The following is a 23,994-nucleotide window of genomic DNA, read 5'->3' as shown; positions in this document are numbered from 1 at the left end:
TTTTGTTCAAGAAACACATGTTGGAGATAAAGTCTTACAGTACATGAATAAAAAATGGGTAGATTCTATTGTCTCCTCGCCTGCTAAAGGTAAGAAAAATGGGGTCGCTATTTTCTTTGCTAAAAGATTGCATTGTCAAATTCTTAATAAGATTTTAGATTCTGAAGGGAGATACATTATAGTTAAAATCAAAATTCATGACTCTATTTTCTTTTTGTTTAATATTTATGGCCCTACAGCAGATGATCCTGTATTTTGGGCTACAGTTACTACTGAAGTTTTAAAGTTGGGAAAAGTTCCTTTGATAGTTGGTGGGGATTTTAATGTTATTGCTGACCCCTTGCTAGAGAGATTATCTACCTCTAAATTTCGTCCATCCAAGATTTTCCATGTCTTTAAAACTTTTCTTCATACCACTAAGTTAGCTGACATTTGGAGATTACACTATCCCACTGGTAAAGATTTTTCTTTTTTCTCAAACCCTCATAATTCTCATTCCAGAATTGATTATTTTTAACTCTCCCCCTTTCTTATTCAATCTGCAAATAATCCTACCTAAGCATGGGCGAATTTTGCGAATTCGCGATCCGCGAATTTGCGGATTTGCGAATTCGCGATCCGCAAAATTCGCAAATTTGTGCGAATTTGCGGATTTTTGTTTTTTTGCGTGTTTGCGGGGTTTTTTTGCGTGTTCACGGGTTTTTTTTGCGTGTTCGCGGGCCTTTTTGCGTCTTCGCGAGCCGCTTGCATAGCGAAGTTACGCATGCAGTCGTTTATGGGAGAGGGAGAGAGAGATAGATAGATAGATAGATAGATAGATAGATAGATAGATAGATAGATAGAAAGAGAGAGAAAGAGAGGGAAAGAAAGAGGGAGAGAGAGAACGAGAGAAAGAAAGAGAGGCCGGATCTCAGAAGGGCCAGATTCCTGAGTTGCCCCTACAGAACATACAGCTTTTTATTTTTAGCAAAATGCATATGAAAATTGTGCTGTAAAGGTCTCTTTTAGTTTAACCCCTCCTGACAACTCAAAATGGGTGTATTTGGCATCCTCTCCCTTCTTCCTGTTCTTTATATCTGTAAGTGCTTCCTGATGAGGTTTCATTCCTTGGACAGGTGCCTCGTTGCCTACTTGTAACTATTCTCTGACCCTGCTTCAAGGGTCAGAGCAGGGTCAGAGAATAGTTGCAAGTAGGCAAAGAGGCGCCAGGAAGCAATTAGCAGCAGGTGTCCAAGTTGAAGTTAATTTGTTTGTAACCCTTTTGTAAAAGGTTACAAAGAAATTAGGTTCAACTTTTGCACCTGCTGCTGTAACCCTTGCTTGGCTGAAAATTCGTCCCCGCTGATTCGCGTTTTCGCGAGATTCGCGGATCGCGAAATCGCGGAAAATCCGCAAATTCGCCCACGAAATGGATTTTACGCCCACCCTTAATCCTACCATTGGTACTATTGATATCTCAGACCATGCCATGATTTCTTTTGTTTTGAATGTCTCGTCCTCTTTTGCTAAACAATCCAGATGGCGTATGAATACTGACATTGTCCTGAATGACACTCACAAACCCAAATTGTTACAAGCGATTCAAGATTATTTTATATTCAATCCGGAAGACTTTACTTCTATTGTTAATCGCTGGGATGCGTTTAAAGCTTATATTAGAGGTTCCACAATTTCTATTATGGCACATGAGTATAAGAAATTTAATTCTAATATCAAAACTCTTGAGAAGCAAATAGCCCAACTTGAACGTTTATTTATAACTTCCAATGATCCCCAATATAAAATTAAATTACAAAAACGTAGCTATGAATTTAATGCTATCCTTAGTACTAGGGCTGGGATCCAGATCTCTAAGTCCAATGCTAAATTCTGCTTTAAATCCAATAGGTCTGGAAAACTCCTCGCCAATTACTTACGTATTAAAAGGGATAAAACGCAGATTACCTCCATTCAAGGCCCTCAAGGTAAAATTGCACTTTCCCATAATGATATTGTTCAAGAATTTCTACATTTTTACTCCACCTTATATAATAAACCAGATCTTTGTGATGATTCTATAATTGATGCTTTTTTAAATGCTTCCAATTTACCTCATATTTCTCCTTCTGACAGACTTGGGTTAGACTCACCAATTACTAATGATGAAATCCTGAATGCCATCAAATCACTCCCAAAAAATAAATCTCCTGGTCCTGACGGCATGCCTGCTGAATTTTATAAAGAGTTTCGATCTCATCTATTACCTCACTTATACCAAATTTGTTCTCACTTTAGTTCCTCAGGTACCATTTCGGGTTCTTTTTCAGAAGCCTTAATTGTTGTCCTTCCCAAACTTGATAAAGACCCTACCCTTGTTTCTAATTACCGTCCCATTTCCTTGATTAATCAAGACTGTAAATTATATGCTAAAATCCTTGCCTCTAGATTAGCTCCTGTCCTACATTCTATTATCTACCCTTACCAATCCGGTTTTATGAAGAATAGATACCCTGCTAACAATACTAGAACATTATTGCATGTTATCGAACAAAGTCCCTCACTCCTTTTCCCTGCTGGTGTTATGGCTTTAGATGCAGAAAAGGCCTTTGATAAAATCCATTGGCAGTTTTTATTTAAAACTTTATTATCCTTTAATTTTGGACCCTCTTTTATTCGTATGATTTCGGCTTTATATTTTGCTCCCACTGCTCGATTGTTTATTAATGGTCAAATTTCTGACCAATTTTCCCTTTTTAGAGGTACACGTCAGGGATGTCCCCTTTCCCCTCTTTTATTTTTATTAGGAATAGAACCTTTTCTTAATTCCATCCGTAAGTGCGAAGATATTCAGGGTATCACCATCAAAGATGTTACTGTTAAAACTATAGCATATGCTGATGATGTGCTATTATTTATTAGTAATCCTACTTCGTCTGTACCATTATTGCTTGATATTATTTCCAAATATTCAGCTGTATCAGGATATAAATTAAATGTTACTAAAACTGAATTTTTTCCTTTGAGTATGCTTTGTATTCCCGATATGTTACCTTCACCTGATATTGTTTGGCAAAAAAGCAAGTTGAAATACCTTGGTATATTATTTTCATCATCCTTGCATGCTACCTTGAAATTAAATTGTGATTTCATGCTTGATTATGTTAAACAAAAAACTTCCAAATGGTCTTCCTTTCATCTTTCCTGGTGGGGGAGAATGGAATCTATTAAAATGAATATTGCCCCGAAAATATTTTATTCTCTTGCAATGATACCAACTCAATTCCCACTCAAATTTTATAAAGATATTGATAAACTATTATCTAAATTTCTTTGGAATAATAAACCTCCTCGTATTGCTTATAAAAAATTGAAGATTCCTAAATGCCAAGTTGGGTGTTGCCCTACCGGATTTTTATCTATACCATAAGGCTTTCATCTTAAACAGAGCTCATTATGGTTTAATATTTCACCTATTGTTAATCCTCCTATTTCGTTTCATATTGAAAACTCCCTTGCAAAGCCTTTTCCATTGCCCTCCTTGTTAACTATGTCTCATACCTCTAAGGTTATACATTCCTCGTCCATAATCAAATCATCCAGATTAATTTTTACTGATTTGGACTCTAATTTTGTATCTTCTTTACTTTCTACGGTGCATTTGTCATTATGGCATAGCGCTTTAATAAAATTAAATAGAAATATCTCTTTTTGGTCTTCATGGATTGACAAGGGCATTTTCCATCTTAAGGATGTTTTCTTAGATGGTGCATTCATTTCATTTGCTCAACTCCAATTAAAATTCAATCTACCAAAATCCGATTTGTTAAAATATAAATTTTTGTGTAATTCCATTTTAGATTCCTTCCCAACTGGTATTCCATTTATATCCTCAGCTGATTTTTTAATTTACATTAATACTGTTTCTGTATCTTCTAAAGCAGTTTCTGTATTTTATAAGAAACTTACCTTTTCATTAGGCTCCAACGTTGATATAATTTCCACTTTTTGGAATACTGAACTTTCCATTTCCCTATCAACTGACTCATGGTCATTAATTTGGACTAATAGTATTTCTGGATGGTTCCCAGTTTCACTTTATCAAACCAATGCTTACATTATGTTTAATTCTTTATGGACACTACTATGTTTATTTCAAGCTAAATTATTACCATCAAACCTATGTTGGCATTGTAATTTACATCCTGGATCTTTACGTCACATGTTATTTGATTGTTCTATTATTATGAACTTTTGGTCTGAAGTTTGGAATGTGATATTAAAAATGTTGCCTATTTCTGATTTGCTTTCTTATAAATTGTTAATATGTAGATCAGTTGTTTTGATTAATCCTCTTGAAGATGCTGAAGCAAGGTTATTTAATTTTTTGGTTTCGGCTGCGTTAAAATCCATTACTTTTTGTTGGAAGGATGCTACTTCTCTCTCAGTTCATGCTTGGTGGTCTTGGATTATCTTTACAAGAAGAGGTGCTCAATTATCTTTACAAGGTGTTCATCATAATTCCATGCATTTTCAATCTTTTTGGTCTCCTATTGATTCATATGTAAAGTTATGATTCATGTTCTTTCAATGTTACTATTTTATTTATTAATTATTATACTGTTTTTTAGCTTTTTATTGGTAACTCTATTTATCTAATTTATTATGGTATGAAATGTATATTTCCCCTTTCCCTTCTTCCCTCCCTTTCCTTCCTTCCCCTCCTGTTTTTAGTTATCCTTTGATTGACGATTGTACTCTGCGTTGTAATTTATTTGTGACTGCTTATTTATGATTGTTCTTATTCGCTTCCATGTAATTTAATGATTTAACTTGTAATTTTTCTGTATGTATCTCTGTGATTTTCCTCTGCTAAAATTCAATAAAATCATTTTGAACTAAAAAAAAAGAACAGCATGCAACCTTCTGACAAGTGTTTTTACCAGAAGTGCTGTCAAAATCTGTTTGTTATTTATATTATATGCAAGATGTTTGTTATAATATCAATATTTTACCGGGATTGTTTTTCTTAAGTAATTTATAATAGTATGTTCCTTCACCTTATTAGTTCCCCCCTCCCTATGTCACCTGTTGATGCATTCCCACAGTTGGAAATGCAGCCTGCTTTAGAATGTTGAGTGCTCTTAAGATTCTGCTCTGGTCAAGCCGGCCAGAGTGTGAAGTGATGGTGGAGGGAGGAGACGCCGAATAAAGGCCAGAGTTCACTGATCCTGCATCCTGTCATCTTTTTAACACTGATAAAGATTTGGTCTGTGTAAGGTGGCAGATGCCGCTGTCTCCTCCCCTTCTGATTCCTCCACACCTGTGTGGTATTAGGTTCCAGTTCGGGACCCAGTCCTTCTACCTGTTGTGGCTCTGCATTTCCATGTAATCCTACATGGACGAAGCTCCTGTGCTGAATTGACCTATTTAAGGCTATTTATTTTAGTATAGCCCATTACTTGAGGAATCATTCCTACTTCAACGCGGATTCTGACAGGGGTAGTGAGGAGCCTGCCTCTGCGTTTCCTTCCCACTCCTGTGGTTGTCCTGGTAGCTAGTGATTTAGCCACTTTGAACCTTTGGGAGCATGGAAGTGCGTTTCCTACAGTAAAGAGGAGATGCCTTGAGTGCAAGTTTTGGTTCTCAGCTATTGCTTGTTGCCTGCACCATCCGCGTCTCACTGATCTGAGCCTCTCCGTGGTCTCTGCTTTGTCTTCCTATTCTGGTATCCCTCTTGGAAGCCGACTGGACTCCTGGGTTCCGGAAACAGCATAAAGCTCTTTACAATGACTGTGCCCTTCTCACTTGTCCAGAGTGGTGTCCGAGCTTATCCAACGATTTCGTAGGAAGCAGGATCCCTACGCAGTCATTGCGTGGTGTCCTTCCATCCTTCACTGTAAGCAGCGGCTGTGGTGCTCTTCACTTCCTTCTCCGACTGGAGACCTCTGAAAAGTTCTGGGTGATGCTTCCGAGGTCTGCCCACCCTTGGGCAAGTTCCTCTACTAGGCATGACTCTGAGGCCTGGAGATCTGCCCCTACAGCAGTACAGCACACCCAAGGCCAGCCTTTTTCACTTTACAGCAGCACTTCTGTCAAGGGGCAAACACATTTGACAGTGACACACACCTTCATGGGCATGTTCTGCTCCTAATGTATCGCCTAAGCATGTTAATTCTCTCGACAAAGTTGAAGGTGACACGCACACTCATCTTCAATTCTGCTCTGCAAAGGTGACATGCACACCCGTGACTTTTCCCTCAACGTATCAGCCACAGGGCATGTAAATCTGACGGTGGCATGCACACCATATTGTGAAGGTTGAATGTTTTGTGCAGTGCATTTTCCACATAATCTTTTTACAGGGAATCACTTCACAATTTCCTAAATGAGTGTTTGCCTCTGATGACACTTCAACACATCTATATCCGTATATGTTATGATTCATTACTTTTACATACATAATTTAAGGAAGCTTTATCACTGCTCATAGTTTTTCATTGTATTTAGAGATAGGAACAATAACATATACACCATTCTCTGGATTAGAGCCACTGAAATTACCACATTTATGGACATTATATTTTAAAATTGCTTACAATTGTTTTACACTACAATATAAGCTTGAGTTGCAATTATTTGCTTTTAGGTCATTCAGACTGTTATATGTATGATTATAAGTTGTAATACAGTATTTGAATAAATCTGTACTCTCTAGCAGTTATATTTAAGAGTTATAGTGGGTAATCACGACTACTTCTAGTATATGAGTATATGTCACAATCTGAACCATTTTTAAATGAATTAGGAGAACCCAAAATACCATGGAAGGAATGGGTGAAGATTTTTTAATCCTACCTAATAGCTTTAGGGGATTAGAGGTTCAGCCCCTATGAAAGCAGCATAATACTCCATAATTTAGGCACACATGGTAGGAAAAGTTTTGAAACATTACCAGAACCATATATACCACAAGATGAACAAGTTGATGAAGTTGAAGATGTAGACAAGTATAAAATTACTTTTCTAAAACTTGAAAATCAATTTTGGGTCAAAATCGATATAGTACTTGAATGTCATAAATTCTTCAGCTGAGCCCAGGAAAAACATGAATATCTTGTAACAATGTTCCGAATGGTCAGAATTTATTTACTTAAGGCAGCAAAGTTATATTGCCGATGATCAGGAAGCTGTGGGCTTATGAAAGGAATGGTAACAATTTACTCGTATATCTGTCCGGTCTCTCGATGGAGCTGGCGGCGGGGATCTGCCTACGGTTACAGTGCGCGATGGAACCATAGGCCCACAGCTTCCTGATCATCTGCAATATAACTTCACCACCTTAAGTAAATAAATCCCGACCATTCGCCAAGATAAGGCATTGTTTGTACATTCAGGCAATTAATTAAATAGTCCTGATGATGATCCTACTATTCGTTGTGCAAGGGATCGAAACGTCGTCAACCAACTCAATAGTTCCATGCAACACCAATGTGCAAAATTAGTGTGTATACTATTATGGATAGCAAGTTCATTTTCTGATTTAATCAAGCTTCCGTTTTTTTTAATTTGCCTAAAAATCTTTTTGTTTGTTATATATCTGTTTCTTGTCCTATGTACTGGATGCAGGATTGGTCCCGCTCTATTGTTGTTTTTGCTTAATTGTGTTTAATTGATTCTATCTCACGAATTAAATTCTGTGTCCGGCTGGACACTGCATAAATATAGCGCCCATCATGGTCTATTTTATATTTGTTTTTGTATATATTGCTTCCCTAAGGACCATTGTTACAAGATATAATTGACACCCGGGCTCCTTAGTTGCTCATTGGGTCCCCTTGTTTATTTAAAACAGGACAAACATGAAAGCATGACTAATTATGTTGCAGTACCTAGTAGTTTGAGCAAGTTGTGTGACTTAGGGGATTTAAACGACTCCCTCATAAGGGACGCACAAATAACACCAGGATACAAGAATAATTATTTCAAAAACAACCGAATTTACAAGAAGTTATTGAGACTACGAAGTCCATAAAGCACACAGCCATGTGTTTAAAAGAAATAGGAACCCCTACTACAACAGAACAAGTCCCTGAAATAACAGAGGAGGAATGTGAAACTGCAGTGTGTAAAATAAAGACAATGAATGATTACCGCCATAAAAATGAGTCTGAAAATAGTACGCTTAAATGCTACTGCCGTGGCAGCGGCAAATGCTACCTGGCTAATTATTCCAATTGCCAAGCTAAATCAGGAGATTCATTAAGAAAGGCCACTTTGCCCGAGTATGCAGAGATACTTCTAGAGCTGGGAAGTGAGGTGAAATCAGAATGGCAGAAGAAGTTCCTCAAGTAGTAAGAATGATAATTTTCCAAATAACAGATAGAAGCTCTGTCAATCAAATTGAATTGCTTGAGTGCAATGTATATCTACATGGTAGCCCCACATAAATGTTTGTGGATTCAAGCTCCCCATTTACTTTAATTAACTTTACAGATTTTAAGTCCATGACAGATAGTGAAAGTAACAATCTTCAAACTCCGGATATATCACCTAGTGGGTACACTAAATATCCAATTTCCCTCAAAGGGATGGTTAAAACACTCATCACCCTCAAAGATTCTTCTACGATAGGTAAGGTATATGTGGTGGAGGAAGATTCCAACCTTCTAGGGTGCAACACCAAAAGGAATTAAGCATCAAGGTGGATCCCAGTAACCCTGAACAGGTCTTGAAGGCAAACCAGTCCATCACAGGAGATCAAATATGTGATGAGATCTCGGAAATCTTTACAGAAAAATTAGGGGTACTAAAAGATTTCCAGCATAAGATCAAATTGAAATCAAACACAAAGCCTGTGGTACACGAAACCAGACCTATAGTTCACCTGATAAGGGCACCTTTAGAGAAAGAACTTACTAGGTTAAACGATTTCCCATTTTACAACTCATTGAATATTCAGATTAGGTGGCACCCATCATCATAGCCAAGAAAACCCATGGTGATGGAATCAGGTAATGCGTGGATATGCACAGCCTTAATAATAATATATGGATTATAAGCGATTCTTTACCCTGCATCCATGAAATGCTAAGTACTATGGGGGAAGCTACATGTTTTAGTGCTCTGGGCCTATCCATGGCCTACCATCAGATGGAGTTGCACCCCAAATCTATGTGGTTAACAGCACAGGATACCGTTTGGACTAGCTTTTGTGGCTGCAGTCTTCCAGAAGATTATGCAACATATCTTGGAAGGAGTACCAAAAACCTTATGCTTCCAAGATAATGTCCTGATATATGGTGCCACAGTTACTGAGTATAACATGAACTTAAGAACGGTGCTTACCAAACTCAGGGACAGAGGGGTCACTTTAAAAAATGACAAGTACCAAATTGCCGTTAGTGCAGTGGAATATCTTGGATACACCATTTCTAAAGATGGGTTTAAACCCAAAATACGTCTTCTAGAAGCCATTGAGCTCCAGCCAGAACCAAAGAAAAGCTCAGGTAATTTTTAGGACTTGCAGAGTAGACTGCAAAATATGCTTACAATTTTGCAAACCAAACAAGCAATCTTAGAGATCTGGTAAAAAAACACACTCAATACAAGTGGCGGGAAGAACACCAATCTTCCTTTGAGAAACTCAAAGAAGCTATACTTACGGCTCAGTACTTATGCAATGTTGATCCCAGTAGAAAGATCACTCTTACTACTGATGCCAGCAACAAAGGACTACGTGCCACATTATCCCAAATCCTTGCTGGCAAAGAAACAATTGTTGCTTTCTCCTCAATAGCCCTCATGAAGTCGTAAACTAATTACACCGTTGTTCGAAAAAGAAACTCTGGCATGCTTCTGGGTTGTGAAGCATTTTAACTTATTTTTGTGCTGGCAAGAATTCATTACACATACTTATCATAAACCACTCAGATACATGTTCACTTCCAAAGGGTCTTCAATATCCCCTTCCCCACATAGCCCAATGGGTATTCAGCTTAGAGAGCTTTTGCTTCAAAGTGGAGTATGTTCCGGGAAACCAAAACACGCTGCTGATTTCCTATCCCGACCCTCACTGGACAAGGAAGAAGAATAAAAAATTCTGGAGTATCCCATGCTAGTAATGAGTTCCGCAGTTCTCCTCCCAATCCTAAGGATTGGGAGGGGAGTACGGCTAAGGTTGAATCTATAAAACAACTGAAAACATACGTATTACAAGGGTGGCCCAATTCTTGCAAAGAGGTGAAGGAAGAAAATAAAGTGTTTTGGGAAGTTTATCATGTGATCAGCATTAATGAGAACTCAATACTTGGAAATTACAAAATAATACACCCCACAGACAAAGAAATAAAGTTATACATCTTGCACATGAAGGCCACTTAGGGAGGAGCTTAACCAAATCAAGACCTAGAGAATGTTATTGGTTCCCTAACATGAATTCCATGGTTGAGTTAAAAGTAAAAGATTGTACCATTTGTGCCAAAAGCGATAAATCCAAATCTGTTTGCAAAATTCCGCTATCCCCACTGTCCATCTCAGACAAACCATGGGAAAACTTGCACTGGATATAATTGGCCCCATCTATGGGTTGGCATAAAGGTTACGACTTGAGGTAATTACTTTTTAAACTCGAATGCCTCTTTTAAATCTGGTGAATTTTTTTCTTCGAAAAAATGTTGGGGGAAGATGTGTTATAATTAAGGCTCCCGGTTTTCTGTTTTTACAGATTTTTACAGATAAATACAGACAGAAAACCATGTCTTTTCTTGTCTGTGTTTATTTTTAAATGTGGATAAAAACAAAATTGGGTGTTTTTTGAGTGATTCTAAATACACTTTGCCATGACTGCCAGGCCAATAACTGTATAGATTGATAGGTACGGAGGTTAACAATTAAAGGAATTTCAGTAAAGAGGCTTAAACAGCAGTAGCTATGCACAAGGCTGATACTGAAATGTGCATATTTTCATACAAGTGCATTGATTTATCTTCTGCAGGTGTTTATATCATCGAAACCTGGCAGGCATTCAAGCATGACTGCATATTTATTGGTTAAATAAATGTGGAAATATACCAGTTTCAGCTTTACTGTTTTCACAAAACCCATAATAAATATAGATAAATACAGATAAAGTTAACAAAAAATAAATATGGATAAATACAGACGGAAATGACCCAAAAAAAATACCATAACACTGGGAGCTCTAGTTATAATGTCATTATTTTACGGGGATGATTTTTCTTAAGTAATTTATAATACTATGTTCCTTTGCCTTATTAGTTCCCCTCCCTATATCATTCCCACGGAATGCTATAGGGAGGGGAGAGAAGTAGTGTGGCTCACTGGTTAGAGGCGGCAGACCCGAGAGCAGAGGACGGCCCGGGACCAGGGTTCGATTCCCGGCGCGCAGGTTTCTGGACCAGGGTCAGCGGACTCGATAATTCTCTCGCCTCGGTGCCCACTCTGATCAGCGATCACACTCGGCAACTCTGGGCATTAGCTTGCCTCATCTTCACTAACGGCCCCACCAGACTGCCGGGGATGCCTGGTCTCACCCTGGAGATACCCATTAAGGGACCATCTCTCAGGGAAGCCAGGAAGGGTTTCGCAGCGGTCGAAGCACCTTGGGACCCTACGGGTAAGTAGTGTGCTATATAAATGCCTATACATACATACATACACGGTTGGAAATGAAGCCTACTTTAGAAAGTTGATTGTTCTTAATGTTCTACTCTGGCCAAGCAGAGTGTGAAGTGATGGTTGAGAGAGGAGACGCCAAACATTGGTTGAAAGGGATAATGTCCTTCAACAGACCTCATTTGAAAGGGTCAACTTCCTGCATCAGACATCAAATAAAAGGAAAAATGTCTGCAATCACACATCATTTGAAGGAATCTGTGTCCACCACCAGACATCAGTTGAAAAGACCAATGTCCAGCAGCAGACATCTTTTGAAAGAGTCTGTGTCCACCACCAGACATCAGTTGAAAAGACCAAAAGAATCTGTGTCCACCACCAGACATCAGTTGCATCTGTCACTTTGTCTGGCTGTATTGCACCTGACAAAGTCACACGTGCACTTTGAAGCTCTCCACTGGGTGGGGACCAAGCACAGGCCTGCAGGGCCTGAAGGAGCATCTAGCCAGACCGCTCCGTCCAATCCTGGCACTGCTCTCATGTAGATTAACATCATGAGAGTAGCGGTTGCACTGGTTAGGGAAGCTCGACTTCCCCAGTAGATTCAGAATTGGAACACTGAGGAGGACGTGCATCCATAGGTAAGTCCCTTTTATTTTATTTTATTTATTTAAAATGTTATTCTAGGTATTTTTTTCTACTTTTGGAGGGAGGGTGTATTTTATTTTGGGCTTTCGGAGGGGGGTGGGTTTACATTGAGGTTTTGGAGGAAGGGGGTGTTTTATTTTGTTTTTTGAGAACTGTTGGGGCACTTCACTTGGCCTACCATTTTCAAAGAGTACCGTCCGCCACTGTATCATTTGAAAGAGTCTGTGTTCACCACCAGACATCAGTTGACAAAATGTTTGAGGGTAGCTGGTGCAACCCCAGTATTTATTGCCTCCGGCATAGACAATTGGCGTCCTCTTTTTTATGTGCAGCTTTTCCACCGGGGCTGCTGACGCCTCCATGTTGTCACAGTAGCATCGCACCCTCAGACTCATAATGGTCTTCCATGGCAGGCCTTTAATTATGCAGCTGAAACCAGTTAACAAGTCCCGGGAGAGCACCCTACAGAAAAAATATTTCCAATTCCAAAGTATCTTCTTTTATTACAAATTCAGGTCGACCACATGAGTGCCAATAACAGAGAGTGCAAAAATCACCCAAATGCGCGAGGAAAGAAAGCCCTGTAATTAAATGGCGGAGGAAAGTGTGAGCTTTCTCGTCTCGATTTGCATAAACCATCTCCTTGGACTCGAACAGATCATCGCCTGCGCGGCATTCCCGGGTAATTAATTCCTTCATATTCTGCAGTAATAACAGATCTCACTTCTGCGTCTTCCATTGAACCCGTGACAGTCGTTTTAACTCCTGGTGTTTTCCTGTATTATGCAAATCCACTTATAAAGGCTAATTAAAGGCAAAATCGTCGCCTTCCTCCTGCTTTTGTGGAGTATCAAAGAAACGGGCTGATAAGAGCCATGCCATTTCGGAGGCATTGTTACAATCTGCAGACTGTGCTGTCTGCCATGTGTGGTGTTCTTGTGTATCGCTGGTTGGAGTCTAGACAGTGATGGGTCCTTTTGTGGTTAGTGGACGGTAGGGTGCGACTTGCTCGTGTTTGCGGTCTCTCGGGGTAGCACGCGTGCCGCAAGCTCCATTGGCAGGCTCCGCACACAGCTGCCAGTCCCTGCTGTCACTGTCAGTCTAGCGATGATCTGTGTTGGATGAGATGAGTAAGTGCATCCTCTCTGTTATTGAGGTTCATGGAGGTTTGGAAGATGTGCATGTTGAGCCTTGTGGTCTCCAGCACCCTCTACCATGACCGCCATCTTTAAGCGGGAATAGTTTCATGTCCCGTGCACCTTGATCAACCCTGCTTCAAGAAAGACCTGGCTGAGCACTGCTCTCCATTTATAGATTGTTTTTGAGTGATGTACCACAGTTCACAAGCTGTGCCAATGAAAAAAAATGAGGAATGGGGTGTAAGGCAATCCTGACCTTCTGATTGGTTCAGATCATGTTCAGCCATAAAAGACATGGGGCCTCATTTATGAAGTTTTGCCGTACGGAAGAGCAGCAGGCCTTCCTGCTGCGCTCCCTTACGGCAAAAGAAAAGGGCAGGAATAAGTCGTATCTATAAGATACGGCGCATTCCTGTCCTTTTCCCCTGTGCCGGCGCACAATGGGCTGCCGAGCGCCAACGCAGGCACCTTTTCACCATGGTGCAAGGGTGCTTGCGTTGCGGAGATGATTATTATTGTATAGGTGGAGCACACATAGAAAAAGGAGAAACGAGGAGAAATAAAGACATTTCTCCTCGTTGTGCCTCTCTTACGCCTCCCCCTGGGGAGGTGTACGTTGTTGGCGCTGCCTCATATTTACGATTTCTCATAAATCTGGGGCAGAGTCAAAAAGCCATGAGTGTTGCTGGGAACTCCCCCAGCAACACCCTTTGCACGCCCCTTTAACGCGGACCACTGTGTTAAAGGGACTGATATTTCTGAGGCAGCATTGAGCCACTAAAAGTGGTTTGGTGCTGCCTGATAAATATCACGCAGGCTTCTGCGCCAAGGAACGTCACAAATAGTGGCTTTCCGGAGGCGCAAGGGACTCATAAATAAGCCCCATAAACGTTGCAGTCTCTTCAGTTTAGGGTTTGTTCACCATGGGAAAAGACAGGTATCAGCGCACGCAGTGCTCAGTTCTCGTTGGGGTTCCTTACATCACCCACCAGCTTTCAGTCACCAAAAGGCAGACAGCTGCAGCAGGAGAAGGTGGGGAAAACATGTGGAAGGGGCATCAGCTCCACTTATGAAGTATGCATCGTCAGTCATTTTGGTGATTGTCTAAAGGGTGGAAGTTTCCAGCTAAACACTAGCCATGGTAACCCCCCCCCTCACACCCTCTCCCCCAACCACTGAAGCCTACTGTCCTTGGCTGCACAACGCCCCTTATCTTCGATTCAGAACTCTAATCTCTTCTGCCTGTAACTAAATCCTTATATACCGCTGGTCCAGTGAAACCATAAAATACTGAGAGGAAATCACATCACACCCAAAAGGCGCAAAGAGCACTGTTGACCCCATGAGCTTCCGGTGTTTGCCACTGTTACCCCTTTAGCACAATTCCATCAGAATTGACATTTGGATCAGTTGCTTCAATTGGACTCCCTGGAGTTAGTGACAGATGAGATGCAAGGTGGCCAAAGTAATGCAAAGCTGGTGCATCTGACCACATCTGCATGCAGGCTTTTGCATTGTGCAGAATGGTCTGACTTAGTCCTGCATGCCTACATTGTGGTCCTTGTCAGGAGCAGCTTTAGGAGTCTATATATGACATCGGCCACTGATGTTTACACTCATTTAGGACTAATATCCTGCACTGAAGCTTAGACCGTTGCCCTGCAACACCACAGCAGCCTTCACGCATGTACAGGCATGGGTCTGCACATCCCCACAACCACTGGCTTTAAAAGCATGCACACATGGACGCACACTTGAACAATTTCATTCTCTTTATGCTTGCACCATTACAGAAAAACTATTTATTTGCAGCCGAGGTCGGTAGTGGGAGTACCTGCAGGGCGGTGATGTGGGGAGGGGGAGGGGCAGGGTGGGGGGTAGTAATGCATGGATTAAAACGAATTTTGTTGCGTGCACTGCATCACCAAATGCGATGCAGTGCGCGCAACGAAATTCGTTTTATTTATTTATATGTTTATTTACCTGTAAAACTCCATAGTCCATACATTACTACCCCCCACCCTGCCCCTCCCCACGTCACCACCCTGCAGGTACTCCCACTACCGACCGCAGCTGTTTATTTGCGGTAACCAGAAAATTATATAGCCAGTACGGAACCGCAGAAAATATTTGGAAATCCATGGAAATGTTCTTACATTTCTGTGGTTAAGCTCAAATCTGCAAGAGAGACCCAAAAATATTTGGAATGCAGTCTCATTTTCATGCTAAAAATAAGCCAATACATTAGATCAAATTACGCCTATTGTGTTTTTTTCAAAAACTCCAGAATGTTGAGAAAGCAAAGTGATCAAAGTCTGTGTGGTACCACCCCCGCGTGTGCGCGTCTCTCCCCTCCATCCTCTGCTGGGAGTCTTCATGTCAAGATGTCTAGAGCCTTCACATATGCCTTTTCAGCCGGTCTTCTGATCCCATAGTCTCTGCAAACATAACATGTTAATTAGATTAATAAGTATGTAAATAGTTTACTTGTTATGTTATTTAATTACTCTCTGTAAACATTGTTATTTATTTAATTAAATATATTAATGGTTAGTGTAACATATTTGTAAATATTTAATTAATGCAATGTAGTGATGAGGTTCGCAGCCAAGATGTAGTTTTAAATAGATTTATTAAGATCAGTTACAGGTAAAGATCCAGCATCACCAGTAGCAGTCTACCTGCAGCTCAGCCCATACATCAACTGTCTATTCAAGCATCCAGGCACCCAAACATTCCATTCAAGACCATCACACCAACATTCCATGCATCACATTCACACTGGCTGAGCAGGTTGGGGAGCAAGTAACCAAATAAGTATAATATAGATTACTACATGTAATCATTCTTTTAAATTGTTTATTTATTTTAAATTAATAATAATTATGTTATTAAATATGTAAATTATTTCATTTATTTAAAGTTTTCATTTCCTTTATTTTAGCATCTTTACGTGTTTGTTTTGTTTAGTATCATTTCACTTTTGTCTGGGTTGTTGAGATTGTAAGGGTGTAAAGTGGGAAGTGTTTTCATTGTACATTTGGTAGTATTTGAAATTGGTAAATAATGTTTGAATTGGTACATTTTTAGTAAGTAATTTGTTTGGGATTTTTTAAAGTAATGATTGGGAGTTTTTGGTTGTTTTTAAGATATGCTTGAACTAATTTACATATATTTTTTCCATCACTTTCCCTACTGTTGTGTGAGTTGGAGTGGGAACAGTAAATCACGCCTCCCATAGCCCAACACTTTCCCTACTTAGGTTGGAGTGGAAAAAGTAAATCTGACTCATTCAAAGTCCAACTCTTTACATACTGTTGCTGAGTTTAATTGGGAATAGTACAGTTATCCAAAGTCCAGAGCTTGAACTAGTGCTGCCTAGTTTGGAGTGGGAATACAATCCTGACCTCTCCAAAGTTCAATATATTCACCAAATTTGGTTAGGTTTGAGTGGGAATATTAAATCTGGCCCCTCTAAACCCAACACATTCCCTTCGGTAGTTTAGGTTAAAGTGGGAATAGTAATTGTTACTCTTCTAAAGTGCAATACTTTCCCTACTGGTTTTTAGGTTGAAGTGGAAGTGGTAGAACTTATTCTTCCAAAATTTTAATTTCTTTACTTTATTTTTCAGTTTAGAATGTTCATTTTGTTTTATTTTTGTTTTGGTTTTTATTTTTATTTTCATGAAATTAGTTTGATACTTATTTCAAGTTATGTTATGGTTATTTCTTTGCGTGTAGCATTTAACATATTCTATCCCTTTTTGTTGGAGATATATCTGTTTTTATTACTTGTTCTAGCTTTTTTTACATCAGCATTTCTGAATTTGCTTTTGTTTTTATTTTAAATGCTGTTGTTTTGTTATTTTTATTTTCAATATATTTTTGTTATTTTATTAATTTTGATAAGGTTTTAAAATGTTTAAAATGTAATATTCATTATTTGGTAATTGTAGTGAATACTTCTATTTATTTTCATGTTTTATTAAAAATGTATAAGATAAATATATATTTTGTGTTTGTTTTTAGTAATTGTTTTTTGTAAAAGAAAAACTTTTAAATTTAGTTACATATTTACATATTTTTTATATATGTTTTTCTTTATTTAAATGTATTTTTAAGTATATTAAAGAATGATATATACATATATAGGTGTGTGAAAGGGATGATGAGTGTGTTAGACGTTACATCTTGGTGTCCTTAGGCTCAATCCTTTTTTGTATGAATAGAATCAAAAGAGTCCGTGCTTTATAGGAAAGTTGCTCTTTATTTATGTGGATAAAAAAACGTAGACAGCCGACACGTGTTTCTCCCCTGTGGCGAATTGCGCTAGGGCTTTTTCAAGGCTGTAATAAATCACAATAAAAATTGTAAGTGTTCGTAATTGAGAAGAGAGCGCCTGTGACCCCAAGTACCGTGCAAGAGTACGAAAAAGAAGTAGTATAGAGTGCAAATTCATTGGTGTAAAGTGTGGTGTGTGATCACCGGATAGGAGAGGTCCCTTATGTGAGTTTTAAGAACGGGTGTGTGCATGCAGACGAAAAACGTCAGACACTGAGAGTTACGCCACCACGGGTTTAGTGCAAATTAGATATAGAGTTCTTGAGATTTACAGTTTAGATTAATTAGAGGTTAGGTAGGATCTAAGTGATCATGAGTAAGCAAATGCCACCACAAGTCTAGTTATAGAAAGGGTTAGGATATTTAACCAAAGTAGAGAGATTAGAGGGCGTGAGAGGAAGAAAAGTTTAACATTATCTGTTTCATACCTATTTACAATGTTATGTGTTCTGTAAACTTCCTCACTATATACACAGTGTTTTTCAACATTTGATCCGGTTTGTAAATCTGTTGACTCAACATTTTCAATTTTTAGAAACGGATTGTTATATTATAAACAGCCATTTTTACTGTAGTCATTAAGAACATACTTATGCCTGTTTCTAAGTCTAGTGCCAGTCTGATTCAGCATTTTCAATTTTTGGAAAAAAATTGTTACATTATAAAAAACCATTTTTACTGTGGTCATTAGGAACATACTTTTGTCTGTTTCTTTGTCTAATAACAAACTGGATCGAAGGATACAATGTAGTATACCGCTATCTATTCACATAAATATCATTGTTTCCATATTATGGTTCACAACATTTTAGCCCAGAAATTTCGACCTATGTCTCAAAATTATCATATGATAAAGATCGATGAATCGTAGTTAAACAAGTTAACTCCGGGTCATCGATTTGGGTCTAATGAGTCGTGTGAAAGGATATTGGGTTGGGAAAAGAAGTCCCTTAGTTTCTAGGGCGTGATCGTAGAGGAGTTAGGGCAGATGTTTAAGCAGTGAGTAGTTAGGTAGGTTTGTTGCATATAAGGTCTAGTTTATGACATTGTGGAGCCCAAGGGAAAACCAATTTAAATTGCATCAGCAAAAAGTTGTTCAAACCTTAGGGGTTTGAGCCCTTCAGTGTGTGGACACGGGATAGGCAGGTTTTCTTAAAACATACAAAATTCGCGCAATTTCTTGAGAGCACACACAATGGATGTGTGCGCCGGGGGTGGTAGTCCGACAGGAGGTGGTACGGTGCCGCATACTTCAATATGGAGAAATCAGCTTGGCGGGCTTTTTTAAGGGATGCATTAGTAGCACGGCTTAATTGACAGGACACCATGCGGGTGTATGCGTAGGGAGATGAATGTCCGACAATTAGTATTTCATGCAGCGTACTGTTATTTTAGCAAACGGGGACTGAATTGCGGAAATTAAGTCACTTACTTATTAGGGGTCGAATCCCTAGCGTACTCCTCAAAGTCTCTCGTTTCTTCTCCTGTTTCCACGAAATGCGCGTTTGCGGGACTCTTCCCATTTTAAACCGGAAGAGAAGTCTTGACCCGGAAGTGCTGATCTGAGCTGTAAATCTACACGGGTTGTTTTTGTGTTTAAATCTATAGTTCCGGAAAGTGATGTAAGAGATCTGAGGATAATCTACATTGTGCCCAGTCATTTATATTAAATATACGCATTGTTTTGTTGTTTTTACGTCACATAACCCTGAGGTGATGTGTGGGCGTGAATGGGTGAAAAAAATCAAAAACGGACTATTTTTGGAAACTGATGATCGTGTGGGTAAGAGTCAAGAACGGACTTTTATAGAGAGAGAGCATGTGTGGGGGTAGCGCCATATATGAGTGGTATGTATGGCGGTTGTTGACTAAGTGATTGATCACAGTGGACAAGAAATAGTTAATTATACATACTTGAAAGATCTGCAGAGGGTGATAGGCAGTTTTACTTATTCTCCTAATGATGCGTTGTCTGCTATTCATTAGTCTGTCCATTTATTTGAGGGTGGAGGGATAGAGTGTAAACTCCCTCGCTTTGAGTCATATATGTGAGGGAAGGGCAAAGCAAGTGCCCTTGTGCTTTATATTTCTACTTTTTAGGGAAGGGATACATTTATATCTAATTTAGAACCTGCAGCGTTCTAACGGGGGATGAGTGCGGGTACATCCGTTAACGGTCTCCTGGATTTTGCTCTTGGTTCAGTCTGTCTATTGATTATAACAGTTAGGCATCATCTTGTTCAATACTATTGATAAACAGTTGTAGTCTATACTGAGCTTAATCAAGACAGTTCTTAACTTAGATAAACTAATCATTGTCTCTTTGTCCCTATGTGATGTTCTCAGATGTCATTTATTCCAGCCAGTGGTGCCATTCATATTCTTGGTTCAGGCCCTTCTCCACTGTGTCCATTTTTATAATGAGCGCACTTTCTTCTCTTCGTAGGATGCGGTCCACATCACCTCCACGTTTTGGTGTCTTGAGTCTTTTAATACCTACGAAAGTAAATGTTCGATTGTGCTCATGGTATTGCAGAAAGTGTTCTACAAGGGATTGTCTGGTGTCAGTTTTATGAATGTTCCGGTAATGTTCCTGAATGCGAATTTTGAGAGGTCTTCTTGAGCTACCAATATAGTTTTTACCACAGGGGCAGGTGATAAGGTAGATCGTATTGGTGCTTTCGCAATTGATGAAGTCTCTGATTGTGTATTTTTGTCCATTAATACTGACTTCTTTGGTCTTAGACTGGCCAAGTTTGCAGATTGAGCAGTTTGTGCAGGTGTAAAAACCTGTGGTTTGTGGTGGAAATTTTATAGGTTTGTTTTTCGCCTCAAAGAAGGATGGACAGAGTATGTCGCGTAGGTTCCTACATCTGGAAAAGCCTAGTTGTGGCTTCGCTGTCAGAGAGTCTTTTAGGGTTGGATTGTCTCTCAATAGGTGCCAATGTCTGTTTAGAATTTTTCGGATTGTATGTTCACCACTGTGGTATTCAGTGTTAAAGCGAATGGTTGTTTTGTTCTTTTTGACCGAGTTGTTGTGAAGTAGGAATTGTCTGTCGGTTTTAAGGAATTTTTCTTGTTCTTTAGAGAGTTTTTGTTCATTATAGCCTCTTTGTTTTAATCGTTGGGTTACAGCCTCTGAATGGTTTTGATATTCTTTTTCTGCACTGCAGTTTAGACGGGCCCGACTGTATTCTCCTCCTGGGATGTTATCAATTGTATGCGATGGATGGCTGCTCGAGGCATGGAGAATCGAGTTTGCAGATGTTGGTTTCCTGTGTATTTTTGTTTGTAGATGCTGGTCCGAAACATATATAGTTAGGTCTAGGAAATCGACTTCTGTTCTAGAGATGTTGTATGTGATTTCGATGCCCCATTTGTTTGGTACTAATGATTTGATGAAAGTTCTCAGTTTTTGTTCCCTGCCCTGCCATATTAGGAGAATATCATCTTTGTAGCGACCCCACATAATTATGTTGTCGATGATTTCTTCAGATCTTTCTTGCCACAGCCAGTGTTCTTCGACTGTACCCATCAGCAGGCAGGCGTACGGCGGGGCAAATTTGGCCCCCATTGCGGTCCCTTGTAGTTGAATGTAGTATTTGCCATTGAATAGGAAGTAGTTATTGAAGAGGCAGAATTCCAGTAGATCTAGAATCATTTTGTTCCGTGCAGTTAGGTGGACTGATCTTGTTTGTAAGTATTTTCTTACTGCAGCTAGGCCATCAGTATGTTTTATTGAGGTGTACAGACTGCAAATGTCAATTGTAATAAGGAGGTAGTCATCTTGCAACGATACATTTTCTAATTTTTGTAGGACATCCATGGTGTCTTTGAGGAAGGATGGTAGTGCCTTCATCAGAGGTTGTAGTTCTGCATCGATGAAGGCCCCTATGTTTGAGCAGATGGAGTCGATTCCAGCAATGATTGGTCGTCCTTTCGGTATTCTTCCCGGCTTGTGCACCTTGGGCAACAAGTATAATGTTGGTGTGATGGGGTTTTTTATGAAAAGTAAGTTTTTTTCTTCTACGCTCAACAGGCCTTTTTCATACCAAAGGTCCAGTAAAGTAGTTAGCTTATCCTGGATATGTTTGGTGGGATTATGGTCCAACAGTTGGTAACATGTTTTATCCTCCAGTTGTCTTTGGGCTTCTTGTAAATAGTCAGAGGTGTTTAGGAGGACAACATTTCCTCCTTTGTCCGCTTCTTTGATCGTAATGTTGTCATTACTTCTCAAATCCTTTAGTGCCATTCTTTCTTTTGCAGAGATGTTCTTGGGGATGTATTTTTGTTTAGTTTTATATTTCTGGAATTCCTTAATGTGGGCTTGGATTCCTCTGTGGACCACCTCCCTTCTGTAGAAAACATATATAGGTGTGTGTATGTGGTATATATATTATATACACACACACACATATATTTATATGTGGATTTATTTATGAAGAAAACTCGTCCTCTATCCACAATCCTGCTCAGTATGAAGACGAGGCGAACCCAGATGGATGGTGCAAATCTTTATTAAATGCCCAACATCACCGCCATGACGCGTTTCAACCCACGTAGGGCCTTGATCACATCACTGGTGGATTTATATATATATATTTATACATACATATATATATTTATACATATGTATATATTGAGAAAGAGATGTTAATTAATTTATTTAAAGTTATTCTAAATAATTAGGGCCGCTAGCAGTGCTTGGACCGGCCGCCAGGGGTGCGGCGGTCCAGCACAGCCAATTAGGATGCAACTGAAACCCTGGCAGTCGCATCCCACATCTTTATCATTGCGCCGGGTGCTGCTGTAAGCAGCACCACCCATAATGCCAAAGAGGCATGTTGTGCATTGCCATGCACAAAGTGACAGGCACCGCACGGTGCTGCCACCTTGAGCATGGCAATGTAGGGGGGTACCATAGGTAGCGGTGGCAATCCACCTGCCATCATAATCACCCCCTTAGTACTAAAATATTTTTGTAGATGTTGTAGATATGTTTGTAGTTTACACTGTAAGCATGTAAACTCAATATTTAGTATCACAATGTTTTTTACTGTGATATTTGTGTCTCACAATGCTTTAGACATTGATATTTTGTCATAAAAGTGGTGGTCTATTACCGCACCTTAATTGTGTAAACCATCTTCTTTCTTCACCTTTTAATACATAGGATCCATAATACTTGGAAGAGGCCTTTACGTTGATTGAAGTAAAAATTAATTAGTTAAAACCATGCATTTCATGAGATCCTGGTAATGCAGCCAGTATCTTAGTCCAAGCCGTGTCCTTGATTGGACGAGCCACATCTTCCTCCCACTGCTGCTTTAATTCCTCTAACGGATTATGGATATCTGCCCTTACTTCCTCGTACAAACGTGCTACGGCCCTTCTCTTACCCATCGCCAGGCAGGGGACTCACAAGACCCACTTATGCAACATTTTCTTGTATTCTGTTTTTATTTCTACTGTTTCGGTTTTGTTTCACTTGACTGTTTTTTTGTGATGCGATTGGCCTACATTTGTAATTTTATTGACTTAGCTCTTAAAATGATTCTCCACCCAGACCTACTAGCAGTCCCCCTCCCACCCCTAGCGCCTTGAGACCCTCACGGGTGAGTAGCCGCGCTTCAAATGCCCCTGCTTGATTGATTGATGTTTGGCATAGAAGTGATGGTCTATTACTGCAGCTTAATTGTGTAAACCACCTTCTTTCTTTACTTTGTAACATACAGGACCCATAATACTTGGAAAACGATCAAATTACCTTGAAACTAACGATATACTCGACCCCTCTCAGATAGGTTTCAGGGCTACCAACAGCACAGAGGCCACGCTGCTGGCAGTACTGGACAACATCAGAGCGCGCTCTGACCAGGGAGGAGCGGTGGTCCTGATACTGCTAGACCTGTCGGCAGCGTTCAATACGGTCTCACAAAACAAATTGCTGAATACCGTCTACAAAAAGGGAATCCACTCCAAAGCTTTGGAATGGCTCAGTTAGTTTTTAAGTACCGAACACAAACAGATCAACTAGGTCATTTCCAATCTAAACCTACTGCCATCAGCTGTGGTGTCCCGCAGGGGGCATCGCTAAGCCCCACTCTATTCAACGCCTATGTATCATCCTTGGCGAAAATGAGTAGAAACACAGCTGATGGTAGCCCTCGAGGAAAGACCTGAAGTCACAAAAATAAAACTGCATAATTGCCTCTCAGAGATGGCACAATGGATGTCCGAGAACTATCTGAAA

The sequence above is a fragment of the Lissotriton vulgaris genome, chromosome 5 (genome assembly GCF_964263255.1).
Source record: "Lissotriton vulgaris chromosome 5, aLisVul1.2, whole genome shotgun sequence".
In the NCBI taxonomy this organism is placed as follows: Eukaryota; Metazoa; Chordata; class Amphibia; order Caudata; family Salamandridae; genus Lissotriton; species Lissotriton vulgaris.
Note: the sequence above shows the minus strand (reverse complement) of the source record.